Raw genomic sequence first — 14517 nt, forward strand, 5'->3', positions numbered from 1 at the left:
TCTTATAGTAAACCCTTTAATTTATGAGGCTCTTTAGAGACCATATAATTTCATCTGACCAATGTAACAACACTTGGAGGTCAATAGGTAGATATTATCGCTACTTAGCAGAGAAGAAGCTATGGCTCTGCAGGATTCTTTCCTTAACTCATATAACTGGTAATGCTGTGGGTCTGATACCACAGTCTTCTGACACCCTAGTATATTGTTGTTTTCACTGAATTATAGTGTTTCTTTACAAAATCCTTGCTCATGTAAAAGCCATAAACTGAAAACCAGGGTTGCCTGGTTTACAGTTTCTCATGGTTTCCTCTTGTGATGTAATCTAAACACTTTGTGAATTTCTCTTAGCTCTGCAGTGCCCTGGAGACACCTCCTTTATTTCTCTCTCTCCTTTGACTCCTTCTCCTGATACAAAATTTCCAGGCTAAAAGAAAGAACCTAACCTAGAATGTAAGAAATTTGAGGATAGAAATTTTTGTCTATATGTTTTCCACAATGTCCATTTTTCCAAGGCTACTGGGAATAGTGTCTGGCACACAGGAGATACTTAGTTAACTTTTATAAAAACATAAAACTTCCTCTGACTCAGTTTAAACTATTAACATCCCAGGATGTTTCATTTCACTCTCATGGTCAAATATATCAAATCTGCAGCCAACACTATTGTAATTTCAAAACCATCACTCTTCTGAAATAATTCCCAGTTAGATAATCAATAACTTCCTAACTTTAAAAAATGCAGTGGTCTCTTTTTGGTCTTCATCCCATTAGATTCCATTTAAAAACTGAACACTCTGTAAATGTCCATTTTGTCATTGCCATTGCTGTTTGATCCTACTTTTCTTTACCCATCTTTGTTTTCTTCCTCCTGTGCAGGCTCCTCTTCCATTATTTAAACAAATAATGAAATTCTTCAAGTTATGACCTTGGCTTCTTCTCACTCTGCTAGTTCTCCCTGGCCATATATTTTACACCATGGTTTAAATTACCATATCTGTGCCATAAATACCCAAATCTATCTCTAGACTTCATCTCCTGACTGAGCAAAAGGATTAGATATCCTCTCGTTTTGAATGACCAGAGGATCTCAAACATAAGATCCTCAAGATAAATATATTTTCTTTTCTCCAAAGTGCCTTTTCTTGAGTTGTCTCATTTCTATTCCCTTAGTAGCATTTTTCCTCTTTTCTGATTCTCAACTGGTGTCCATGCTTTTTAATTTATTTTTTATTTTTTATTTTCAAAATAGAGATGGGGGTCTCAATATCTTGCCCAGACTGTTCTTAAACTCCTGGGTTCAAGTGATCCTCTGGCCTCAGCCTCCCAAAGAGCTGAGATTACAGGTGTGAGCCACCATGCACAGCTAATATCCATGCTTTCTAATTCTTTTTTAAAAAATGCAATCAAAAGATAACTTTCAAATATCACCAGCACCACACCCACCAACTAACTTTCATCTGTATTCATGCATCATGTCTTTTCTTCTGTTAAAATACATGAGCTTCCCTACTTTACCTAGAGTGAATCCCTCCCTATATATTAGAACACATCCATACCTTTATATCTACTTAGAGGCAATGCTCCAGAATATTCCCCTCCTGCCTCATTGATAATTCCTCTCTAGTAGATGAACTCATCATCATGCAAACCTGATTTTTAAAAAACTTTCCATCTTAGAAGTGACAATCAGCCTTCCTAGATCCCACATCCTCATCCAGTTACTGTCCCATTTTTCTGCTTTCCTTTATAGCAACACTTAAGAGCTGTTAATACTGTCTCCATTCCTCTCATTCTTCTGAACCAATTCAATCAGGCTTATCTTCTTAACACTCCAGGAAATAGCTCTTTTCACAGCCTCAGTGACCTCTACACCACCAAATTAAAGGTCCAAACTTCAGTTCTCATCTTATAGGGACTAGTAGGAGAATTTGATACAGTGGATCACTCCTTCCTTCTTGAGAGTCAGGACTTCCTAACCACATACGTAAAATAGTGAAAAACCTCATCCCTAGCACCCTAGACACCAACTCTTCTCTTTCACCAGACTCTCCCCCTCACACAGCTTCACTGAAGCCCTGCACAACACCTATTGCCACGACATATAGATTTACTTTTCATGAAATGTAAACTCTGTGATTTTGGTCATGTTACTTAACCTATCAGAACTTTATTTTCTATTATCCATGAAAATGGCATGATTATAAATAAGCTGGTTGCCTGAGTTGTTTCAAGGATTAAATGAAAAAAAATAAAAAAACAAAACACAAAAAACAAAACCACATATGTAACTACTACTATTACCATTGTATAGATAGTTCCTCATTTTCTTTATGACCTCACCCTAGTCCTACCAGGTTATTAACAAAAAAAATATTGAATTATACTTATATTCTGGCTCTTATTCACCTAGAGGAAGTCTTATTTTGTTCATTTGAAAGATGTCTCAAGTAGTACTAACATACATCACAATATCTGTACACTCCTGTGCAGGACTAAGCATAAGGATAAAAAAAGAAATATTTTTTCAGTCAAAGAAATCAGTGAATTGTGGTATGTTAAACTGAAAGGTGGACAATAGAGGTATAGGCTGTTTACTGTACATTCAGTTTGCTACAATAACTGGTCCACTATGTGAAATCAATGACTATTAACTTATAATGATTAACCTTAAATCTTTAAGAAGACACAGCTCTATACAAGTATTATATAGCTCAGTCTCTCAATGATTCTTACAAAATGAAAAAGAATTCCAGAGAGATAATAAAGTATTGGTGCTTTTCAGATAGCACTAATAAATCAGGAGAACACCAGGTTAATCATTCCCATAACAATGCAAAGAAGCAAACTGAAATAGTTCACTAATATCAAAGAATACTGTGGTATAAAACCAGGTAAAAGAACCTCAGGGGTGTTTTGTCTGTTTTCAAGTCTAGCACATTTTAATTTTAACTTAGCAAGAAAACATAGATAAAAAATATATATCACACTTAAAATTGTTAGACTACTGCTTATTGTCAAAGCATTTTCTCTTCCACTAAATTGTTTCTACAGCTTTATTTCTTTGACTTTATCCCATCTTTTTAAGCATAGTAATCTCCAATTAGGTCTGCCATAGACAAATCATTAATTAAATCAGTAAGCAAATAGATGTAACAAAACAGCAATACAAAAGACTTTAGGAACAAATACATTATTTTTTGTGATTAAATGAATACACTGAGGATAAAAGCCAAAGTTCCATTTAAATAAAGTTTTGATTTTACATTGTGTTTTAAATAGCTTAGCAACAACAATGTAAATAAGCACAACAGTTTTCAAGTACAACAACTATTTCAGCAAGGAAATAAATATTCTGAGAATATGTACAATAAGTGTGCACAATCTTTAGAAAGTTTTAATTATTTCAGCAGATTTTGAGACTGTGTTATATAATTTACCAGGGCTTAGAAATCCCACTCTGTCCCTCACTATTTGTGAGAATTTAGCAAGCTACTATGCCATGGCCATCTCAGTTTCCTCTTCTGTAAAAGATTCTTACCTACCTCACCAGTTTGTTGCAGGGATTAATGATGAATTTTTATGTAAATAAAATGGAGTTACCCTTCATTCTTCCTTCTTCAACCCTACAGACAGTCCCTTCCAGTGTCTCTCACCTAACCGTTAACAATGAACCTGGCTTCTGCTCAGATATTCATTTATATCCCATCTATTATTTTATTCCCCAGCAAGTCTTCTTGTGTGCACTCTTACTCCCTCAAAACATGCTAAAAACCACTGCCTAAAGCACCAAATTGTACATTCCATGGTCCTCTTCAAATATTTGCATTTAATACGATTGCCTACAGGATGAAGTACAAACTTCTGAACTTCGTATTTTATGCCCTCCACAATGTGGAGGGTCTCTCTGCCTGCACAGAGATCTAATTTAGTATCTAATACTCTCCTTTCATGAATACACCATTTCACTCAACTCAGACTACTGATTGCTGAGAAAGAAGTCATGCAAATTGAAGCCTTTGTTACCAAAGTAGTTTTTTGTTGCTTGTAATGTACTTGTCTTTATTTGTATCTCAACTTCCTATTAAGAAACACTTTTTTTTGGCATCAAATCACAGTCAAGTCCATCGACATTAATATGGCTAATTTTTCTTACCACTCCGTGTGTTATTATTTATTCTGTTAATTTACAACAATATCTTCCTGACTAGATTCCTTACTTCCTCTCCCCTCTGCAAGCTATTCTCCATCCAGCAGCCAAACTGATATTTTAAAAGTGCAAATCGTATAGGTAACAGCTCCACTTAAAATCCACTAGCGGGTCCACATACTTAGAACACAAGGCAAAAGCATCATGCATCACTGTGCACCAGGCCAGCCACCTCATCACTTGTGCTCTGGAATTTATCACTTGGCTTTTGCTCACTAGGCTCCTGGCATGTTGTATTTTATCATCTTTTTTTGTCTATAATTCTTCTCCCATGTCTTTGCATGGCTTGCTTCTCTGAAGATACCTTCTCTGACCACCTTACCTAAAATAGTCACTGACACACACACACACACACACACACACACACACACACACACATCCCTTCACAAAATATTGGAATACCGTTATAATATGTACAAAATTCAACTGGTTTGAAAAAGCGAGATAGAAATGCCATGTATGATAATTATTTCATTTGTAAACTATGCACCCAGTGAGACAAACAAAAACATGAATTTCCCAACTGGAAACTAAATGATAGAGACAGAATGAGTTTTCACATTGATCTATGTTATCAGATTAATTATCTCCATTAGACGTAATGTGTCTAGCCTATATTTGTTACAGTAGATAGTCAGGTAGGAGTGGGGCAGGAGAGGGCTCCCCGTACCCCACCAGGAATGTCGCAACCATCAGGTGTGATGGCCAGGCAGTTGTCACACTGCCTCTCTAAAGTAATAATTGGTTGCAGCCAGCATCAGGGAAAGGCAATTTCCTAATAGATAAAAACACCTGAAGCTGGTGATTGACAGTTTCCTGATAAGACCTCAGGAACTGGGTGAGTGGGCTCAAGCATGCACACTTCAGAGGAAAAATGGCAGAGTTTAACTGGTATATGACCTTCCGCGGGCATTCCACCGGAAAAGGGAAGAATGTTTCATGTGAACGTGCCTACACCTCCAGTAAACACACTGCGCATACTCATCTCCCAAGTGTTAGCAGACCACCGTGCATGTAGGCGGTCCACCCCAAGGGAAAAATCAAGGGAAACCGGATGCAAGACCTTGGAAGTATGCCAATATATAAAACCCCAACTCAAAAGATCAAACCCCACACTTTTCCTTCAAGTTACCTATTGGGCCTCTTCCAAGGGTACTTTACTTCCTTTTGTTCCTGCTCTAAAGCTTTTAAATAAACTTTTACTCCTGCTGTTAAACTTACCTCGGTCTCTTTTTCTGCCTTATGCCCCTCAGTCAAATTCTTTCTTCTGAGGAGGCAAGAATTTAGATTGCTGCAGACCCTTATAGATTTGCTGCCAATAATGTATTCATATATGATAATGGCTTATATGGTTGGTTCTTTAGTGAATAATAAATACAGAATTAAGCTCATTAATAAGTATTGGAATAGCCAAGATTATTTGAAGCAGATTTTGATACCTTAAAATGTTTTAACAGTTAAGTATAATTTGGTAGTAGTAAGACTGCTAATATTTGGTCTTTTTTAAAAAGGAGCATTTGATGCCAATACCTGTACCTTGATGGAAAATGACAATAATGCAAGTGAGAATGCCACTAATAATTAAGTTGTTGCATCAATAATTGTTGGAAAGTTGAATATGTTTTACTGTTAAAGTAAATATCAATTCTGTGGAATAGACATTTTGTGATTTATGTCCAGTTTCATAAATAGGACTACCTACGTGAGAACTAAACTTTGATTTTTTTCCTTCTCTTGCCCAAATTCCTATCCAAGGGACCAGGCAGTCACTCCCTACAAACCACAAAGTCTCATCAGAGGGGTTTTATTTAACCCTATACAACATACCTTACTTTCCAACCTGACTCTGGCATAACATCACATGACAGATAAGGAAAGAAATCAAAATATTTTAACCCCGAATATGTTTCTTTGCCATATCTTAAAATAGCCCTGCAAAGTTGTCTTCTGTGGGGAAAATACTACATTCTGTAGAGAATTCCCTTGCCCTTTTCCAGGCCTTTTCCCTGATCCAGGAGAGAATTGACTAAGAGGCTGGCACCTTTTTAAGTCTGATAAGAAACATTTACATTCTATTCTCTCTGAAGCCTGCCACCTGGAGGCTTAATTTGTATAGTAAGAACCTTGTTCTCCATAATCCCTTATCTTAACCCAGACATTTTCTTTCTATTAATTCCAGATCTTTAGATAAACTCTTTCAACCAACTGCCAATCAGGACATCTTTAAATTCACCTATAAGCTGGAAACCTGGCCCCCTTCCAGTTATCCCACCTTTCCAGACAGAACCAATGTACATCTTACATGTATTGACTGATGTCTCATGGCCCCCTAAAATGTATAAAACTTAGTTGTGGGCCGAGCACCTTGGGCACATGTTCTCAGCATCTCCTGAGGGTTGTGTCATAAGCCATGGTCACTCATATTTGGCTCACAATAAATCTCTTCAAATATTTTACAGTTTGACTCTTCATCAACATAAGGAAAAATGAGAAACTGATAAAGTCATTTTAGTTCTGAAGATATTTGGCAGAACAAAATGAAGAAAATGTTAACATATCTCCCAGTTGGGAAATAGTCGAGGAAATTTGGTGCAATTCAATATGGGCTTTTTATAGCTGCTAAATATGGTGATTATGAAGATTATGTGACAATATGGATCACATCAAATATTAAGTGAATGAAGCAGATTATACATTGTTACAGTCCAATCACAAACATGTAAAGAAACATTTGTTTAGGAAACAAAGGGCTGAAAATAAACACATAATATAAATATGATTATTTTTCCAAATGTTCTCCAAAACAGTAATTTTATTTTCCTAACATGTAACATAGGTGTTAAACGCCTCCATGAGAAGTTCTTGCACCAAAAGATCTCCCTTCCCAATATATCTATGAATCTATCATTAGCAATTTCTCCTCTGGTCATCCTTAAAAACTGCTGTAACAAATAATTCTTTCCACCTTTTAATCCACACGTTCAACCTGAATGGCTTTAACAGCTGTCTTTTATGCCCTTAGTTCCCAAATATTTATTTTTTAACTACTACTTCTATTCTAAGTTTCAGTCCTATGTATTCTAATATCAACTGAAAGATACAGCAGTTTCTTGCAAAGATTTGTAGCATCTTTTATACAAAAATGTTAACAGGAATTCCTTCAATCACCTGTGGCCCTCTGTAGCATTTTATGCTACCATGCTAGAAAACCTCAGCACAAATTTCACTTCTTTCTCTACCTTTCCCATCACAACACACCAGTTCCCAAATGCAGGCTATTCCATTCCAGAAATCTACTGAAATTGATGGATCTTTTCCACCCTCATTCCCTTCTTGCATTCATCTCCGTGTTTTGTTTTGTTCTTTTATTTTTTTTTATTTAATTTAATTTAAAGTTCCAGGATACATGTGCAGGACATGCAGGTTTGTTACATAGGTAAATGTGTGTCATGGTGGTTTGCTGCACCTATCAACCCATCGCCTAGGTATTAAGTCCCACATGCATTTGCTATTTAACCTGATGCTTTCCCTCCCTCTACCCCTGCTACTGACAGGCCCCAGTGTTTATTGTTCCCCTCCCTGTGTCCATGTGTTCTCATTGTTCAGCTTCCACTTATAAGTGAGAACATGTGGTGTTTGGTTTTCTGTTGCTGTGTTAGTTTGCTGAGGATAATGGCTTCTGGCTCCATCCATGTCCCTGCAAAGGACATGATCTCATTCTTTTTCATGGCTGTGTAGTGTTCCATGGCATATATGTGAAACCCAAAACTGTAACAACCCTAAAAGAAAATCTAGGCAATACCATTCAGGACATAGGCACAGGCAAAGATTTCATGACGAAAACATCAAAAGCAATTGCAACAAAAGCAAAAATTAATAAATGGGACTTAATTAAACTAAAGAACTCTGCACAGCAAAAGAAACTATCATTAGAGCAAACAGACAACCTACAAAATGGGAGAATATTTTTGCAATCTATCTAATATCCAGAATCTACAAGGAGCTTAAACAAATTTCCAAGAAAAAAAACAAAACAACCCATTACAAAGTGGGCAAAGGACATAAACCAACACTTCTCAAAAGAAGACATTTATGTGGCCAACAAACATGTTTTGTTTTTTCCTAAACACCCATTCTAAATACTTAGCCTTTGTTACCTAATTTAATCTTTACACCAGTCATATGTATTAGCACCATATTGTTGACAAAACTGATGTACAAAAAGGTAAGTAACTTCATAACAAAGCTAGTATGTGGCAGAGCTGGCAACCTTAACTATTCCAACAATCTCCCTGCCTCTATGTCACTCATTGCAATTTTTTTAACATTATTTTGTCCTGCATTGCCCACATGATTATATTCAAACTCAATAGCATCACAAAGAAAGTCCTTGAATGTCTAGAGCAAGTCTAACTGTCCAAGTTTATCACTTGTCACTCCCGCCCCACACCTTGTGTTCGTTCCAAACTCAATAGAAAGACTCAGGACACAACTGGTCCTTGCCCAACCCCATTGCTTGTGAATACCTCAACTGGTTAGAAAACTGTCCCAATTATTCTCCCTAGACATCCTTCACGACAAGACTCAGACATTTCTTCTTTAATGAAGCCTCCCATTCCCCCGGCCTCAACCTGCAGAATAATTTGTCCTGCTTGCCGCATTCCCATAATACAGTTTTCATATATTTAACTCATTACCTACTGTAAGGTAACAGAATTTAATTACTGGCTATTCCATCTTGCTTACTTAATAATAATCTCATCCAGAGTAGGGATTGGGTCTTACTCATTACTGTATCATTGTCTCATCCAATATTAGTTGCACATCCACCATATGCTAATGCTTCACTCAGTGCCTGGCATATTTGATTAATGATTGAGGAGGAAAATTATCATAGCACCATGAATCACTTTTTAAGGACTGAAAACTGATTGCTTATAAGGCCTTATAAGAGAATGAATAGCAAAGGCTGACAGGTCTCTAGGAATAGAAGTCAAAGGACATGAGAGAAGACAAGATATAGAAATTAGGGAAGATTGCTTGAGTCCAGAAGTTTGAGGCTGCAGTGAGCTATGATCACACCATGGCAGTCTAGCCTGGGAAACAGACCGAAACTCTGTCTCACAGAAAAAAAAAAAATTAAATTAAAAATATACACTTAAGAAAGATGAAAGAGTTGAAAAGCAGCAAAGAAAAGACAAACTTTACTCACTTGAAAATGTCATTTCCAAAATATGAAGTAATTAAATGCAATTGAATTCGGATAGAATTCTCTGCAAAAAAAGACAAACCATTTTCCTCCTTCCCTTTTTGTGTAAATTCAATTCAGCTGTTGAGCACAAGAACTACTATGGTGAAATACCACTCTACCAAATGCTTTTAGTTTTAGCCCATTTAAGCTATTGTAAACTCAACTTGGCAGTCACCTTGCTGAACAGTGAAAGAGCAGGATAAATGAAACTTTCCTGAAGTTCTTTTTATCATTGAACAGTAGGAGAGCATTATTGGCTTCATTCAGTTGTGGCTAGGTTACACGGGTTATATTTTAAGTACTTTAGGCCAAAATCCCACTGTAATGTGATATTATTGGGTCAGTTTGTCTGACTTGAGAAAAAGCCCTATTATAAGTAGAAGGAGTTTTGTCTCATTTCTTCAGAATATATATACAAAACTGTTGGAAGTTTTGAAAGCTTAGACTTTTTCCCCCTACAGTAAAGAGGGAAAGAAAGGAAAATAAATTCTGCTTCTCAAAGAAAAAATAAAAAATCATAATAGCAAGATCAAATGTATTCAATTAGAAATGATAATACATGATGAATTCATTTCTAGAATTTTCAAAAATTTTCCATTAAAATTTATTTCATCTAATAATAGTTGTTATTTGTAAATATCCATCACAAAAGATAAGTAAAAATAGGATAAATACTTGTATCAAGGAAAATAAGTCTGAAGTGAAATGATATAATGTCTACTTCTCTGAGATTTGGCATTTACTAGTGGTAACTCAATGTCACATTTCATCATCTGTAAAATAGAATTAATGCCTAATGCACAGACTATTTCAAGTATTAAGTTGATATTTATAATATCCGGTGCAAATAGTTGCTCAATATATGTCATTTAAAATGAAATTTAAATACACCAATAGCCTTGTAATTAAAGTTAAATGATCAGATTATTTCTAATTAAACCCATTGTTTTAGTTTATCACTTTTATTTCTTTTTGTGGTGTATGATAATTTATAGAGCATATATAGGAAGAAAAAGGGATGGATCAAAAAGATGAGGGAAGCTTCCTCATTAGAGTTTTTCTTGGAACCACCATTGTAAAATGAAGAAATATGGATTATGGTTTGATTCTTCTACATTTAACTGATATCAAAAAACAGATTTATTAAAGCTGATTTAAAGTGAAGTAAACAAACCAGAGTAAGGACATAGTCAATAAAACTAGAAATATCTGTCCAGCTTCCTATCCCAGGAAGTTTATTGTTTCTTGTCTGTTTTAAATATCAATTGTTTGGGCATGTATGCAATTGTTTATTGAAAAGACTTCAGTGGATATTCCATAGGTCACTTCATTTACTAACCATCAATTATATATATAGGATGCTAGGAAATGAGTGCAAAAAGGTAAAAGTTCCAGGCAGTGAGAAATGGCCAGGTGTATAGGAGGGGTATTAGTCCATTTTCATACTGCTAAGAAGAAATACCCAAGACTGAATAATTGATAAGGAAAAAGAGGTATAATGAGTTCACAGTTCCACATGGCTGGGGAGGCCTCACAATCAGGGTGGAACGCAAAGGAAGAGCAAAAGCACATCTTACATGGCGGCAGGCAAGAGAGTGTGTGCAGGGGAACTGCCCTTTATAAAACCATCAAATCTTGTGAGACTTATTCAGTATCACGAGAACAACATGGGAAAATCCACCCCCATAATTCAATTACCTCCCACTGGGTCCCTCCCACAGCATGTGGGGATTATGGGAGCTACAATTCTAGATGAGATTTGGGTGGGGACACAACAAAACCATATCAGGAGGGGACAAGAGGAAGCTCTCAGAGTTATTTCAGTGTTAGAGATGAGGCTGAAGAGGGAGGCCAAGGCTGGGCCCTAAATTGTCTTTTATTCCATATTACCATGCCTGACATTTGTCAAGGATGCAATGAAGAGGCATTAAACTATTTTATGTAAGGAGTTGACACATTTTGTGTTTATGATCAATCATTTTGGCTAAGGTTTTAGGAGAAACTTGAAGAAGAAAATACTGTAAGTATGAACAGCAGTTAGAGTTACTATAATTTCCAGAAGAAAGGTGATATAAATCTGAATTGGGGCAAAAAGTAAAAAGATAAGGAGGATGGCATAGATTTTAAAATATATCAAAATCTGCATTTTGCAATGATTGACACAATTTTACTTCTATAGCCATCCAAATCAAAGGTCACAACTTCAGCTCAAATGTTAACTATGATTATTTACATACTCCTTTGTTTTAATTACAGTAGATTTATAACATGTTTCATTACAAGGTTGAGTTATCTACCCTTTATTTTTCATCACTCTCAGATTTATCTGGCAGATCTTGTGAATTTATTTACCCTTATGAAGTTTAGAATCCATTATTTTGTGTAGTTCATAAGAATTTATGTTGAATTTTTGAGGGGAATTTATTGAATGTATGGACTAACAGAGGAAGCTCAGATTTCTTTACACTGTAAGTCTAACAATCCAAAAGCAAGATATGGCATGTCTGTCTATTCATATCCTCCTTTCTAATCCTTGGTAGTGTAATATGTTTTCTTCTTATTGATCTTGGACATTTACTAATGTTTATTTCAATATAGTTTCTCCTTTGTATTGTTACTACAACTGAGGTCTGTTCTTTCCTTGTATTTTCCTTAAAATATGTTTATAATAGTATTTCAAGGACACGGAAAAATACAAGATACCCCTGTAGTAAACAACCTGTGTCAAACTCTAGCATTTGACCATACTTGTTTCAATTATTTCTTAAAGAAATAAAACATTACAGATATGGCTGAAGCCTCTGTTTACCTTTCCAGATCCTCTCCCAAGTGGTATTGCCATATAAAATGCAAGACTCCCTGTTAAGTTTGAATTTCAGATAAACAATGAATAAATATTTAGTATAAGTATGTCTCATATGATATACAATTTGAATGTATTTTTATTTGCTAAATCTGACATCCTTATGCCTGAGGTCTAGAAATATCCTGAAATTGTTTTTTAATCATTCTTACACATTTCAAAACGCTGCACATTATGTGATCAAGAACATTTTAGAGGATTGTTTTGCATGCCTTCAAATCTTATATAAATGGTACAATATGTTTCATTCTGCAACTAGCTTTTTAAACTAAATGCTGAGATTTTGAGATTTATCCTTATTGACTATCCAAGTTTTTTACTCATTTGAAATGCAGTTTTACATTATTACAAACAAGATTAAAATTAATATGCTCATAGATTTCTTCTCATTTTTCTTAGGTATTTGTGAGAGAGTCTCCTACATGGGTTCTTAAGCTCCACTGCACACTAGAATCCCCTGAGGAGCTTTATAACATACTGATGCCAGAAAAATGTCTCTGGTATTTCTGATTTAACTGGTTTGTAGTGCAGCCTGGGTACTGGTATGACTGTCATGTGCACCCAAGGTTAAGAACCACTGTTCTTCTCCAGCATATATTTTTAGAAGTGAAGTTGCTAGGTTGAATCTATGAATCTTCTATGAACCTATGAATCTTCTATGGTACTAAATATTGCCAGATTGAGCTCCAGAGTGCTTTTACTAGTTCAAAATCCCATCGACTACAGGTACAACTGTCCACTGCTATGCTTTTTAACTTTTGCAAATTTGGTAGACACAAAACATTAAATCTCTGTAGTTTTAGTTTGCATTTCTTTGACTGTTAGTGCCATGGAGCCTCATTTCATGTATTTATTGACTATTGAGATTTTCTCTTCTCTGATATGCCTGTTCACAATATTTGACCCTTTATTAACGGGTCATTTATCTCTCAGTTATTGAGTTATAAAATTTTTATATCTTGTTTGTGGTTCCTTTTCAATTGTAGGTCTTGTATATTACTTTTGCTAGTTTATGGCTTGACTTCAAACTGTATTTAATGATGTCGTTTGTCAAAATGAAGCTTTACATTTTTAATCTTTCCCTTTTGCTTTCTGTAATTTATTTAAGAAATGCTTCACAACACAAAAGTCATCCACATATTTTCATAAATTGTTTTTCTAAATATTAAATTTTTTTTACCCTTCAAAATTCTAATGGACTTGATTTTATTAGTATGAAGTAAAAATTTCTGCCCCATCTCCCAAAATAAAACAGCAATTTTCTCAGTGCCATTTGTGGAATAGTTTTCTTTTCCCGCACTAGTTGGTGTATCCATATAATGACATCAATATAAGTTTCTGAGCTCTGTGTTTTGTTCAACATTGTACACTCTGAACAAATATCATATTTATATGAAATTATGCTAAATTTGGTATGTGATACAGCAGTTCCCCTTCACTTGTTCTTCACAATCACTTTGGGATTTACAGATTATTTATTAAGAATACACAAGCCTATTACTATCTTATTAAAAGTTTCTAAAAATACAGAATATATGCTGAATTATGCAAATAATTTCAGTCTCTGTGTATTTAAATATTTGATTTTTCTCTTATGATCTCTTAATATGATGCCTCAATCCAGAACCATATTTGAGTTCCTAGAGTAAGCCACACTTAGTGGTGGTATATTACTCTTTATTTGTGATGTTTCATTCTAGTTGCTAGTCTTTTATTTTGATCTTTGTTTCAAGTTCTATTGTCTATATATCTTTTTAATTTGTCAGATTTTGGTAGTAATGTAATGCTAAATTAGAAAATATAATTGTGTGATGGTTAATACTGACTGTCAACTTGATTGGATTGAAAGATACAAAGTATTAATCCTGGGTGTGCCTGTGAGGGTGCTGCCAAAGTAGATTAACATTTGAGTCAGTGGACGGGGGAAGGCAAACCCACCCTTAATCTGGTGGGTGCAATCTACTCAGCTGCCAGCGAATATAAAGCAGGCAGAAAAAAGTGAAAGGAGAGATTGGCCTAGCCTCCCAGCCTGCGTCTTTCTCCCATGCTGAATGCTTCCTGCCCTTGAACATCGGACTCCAGGTTCTTCAGTTTTGGGACTCAGACTGGCTCTCCTTGCTCCTCAGCTTGCAGACAGCCTATTGTGGGACCTTGCTATCATGTAAATTAATACTTAATAAACTCATATATGTA

At 35.4% G+C, this 14517-nt stretch overlaps 1 protein-coding gene and 1 pseudogene across 4 annotated transcripts in view; both read right to left on the reverse strand.

Moving 5' to 3' along the window:
- Positions 1-14517, reverse strand: part of CNTN1 (contactin 1) — a 381066-nt gene that overhangs the window by 321386 nt on the left and 45163 nt on the right. The gene's annotated exons all lie outside the window — the stretch shown is intronic.
- LOC129526004 (methionine aminopeptidase 1-like) overlaps positions 1-14517 on the reverse strand; it is a 73686-nt pseudogene that overhangs the window by 14511 nt on the left and 44658 nt on the right.

Source organism: Gorilla gorilla, chromosome 10 (assembly GCF_029281585.2).
Source record: "Gorilla gorilla gorilla isolate KB3781 chromosome 10, NHGRI_mGorGor1-v2.1_pri, whole genome shotgun sequence".
NCBI lineage: Eukaryota > Metazoa > Chordata > Mammalia > Primates > Hominidae > Gorilla > Gorilla gorilla.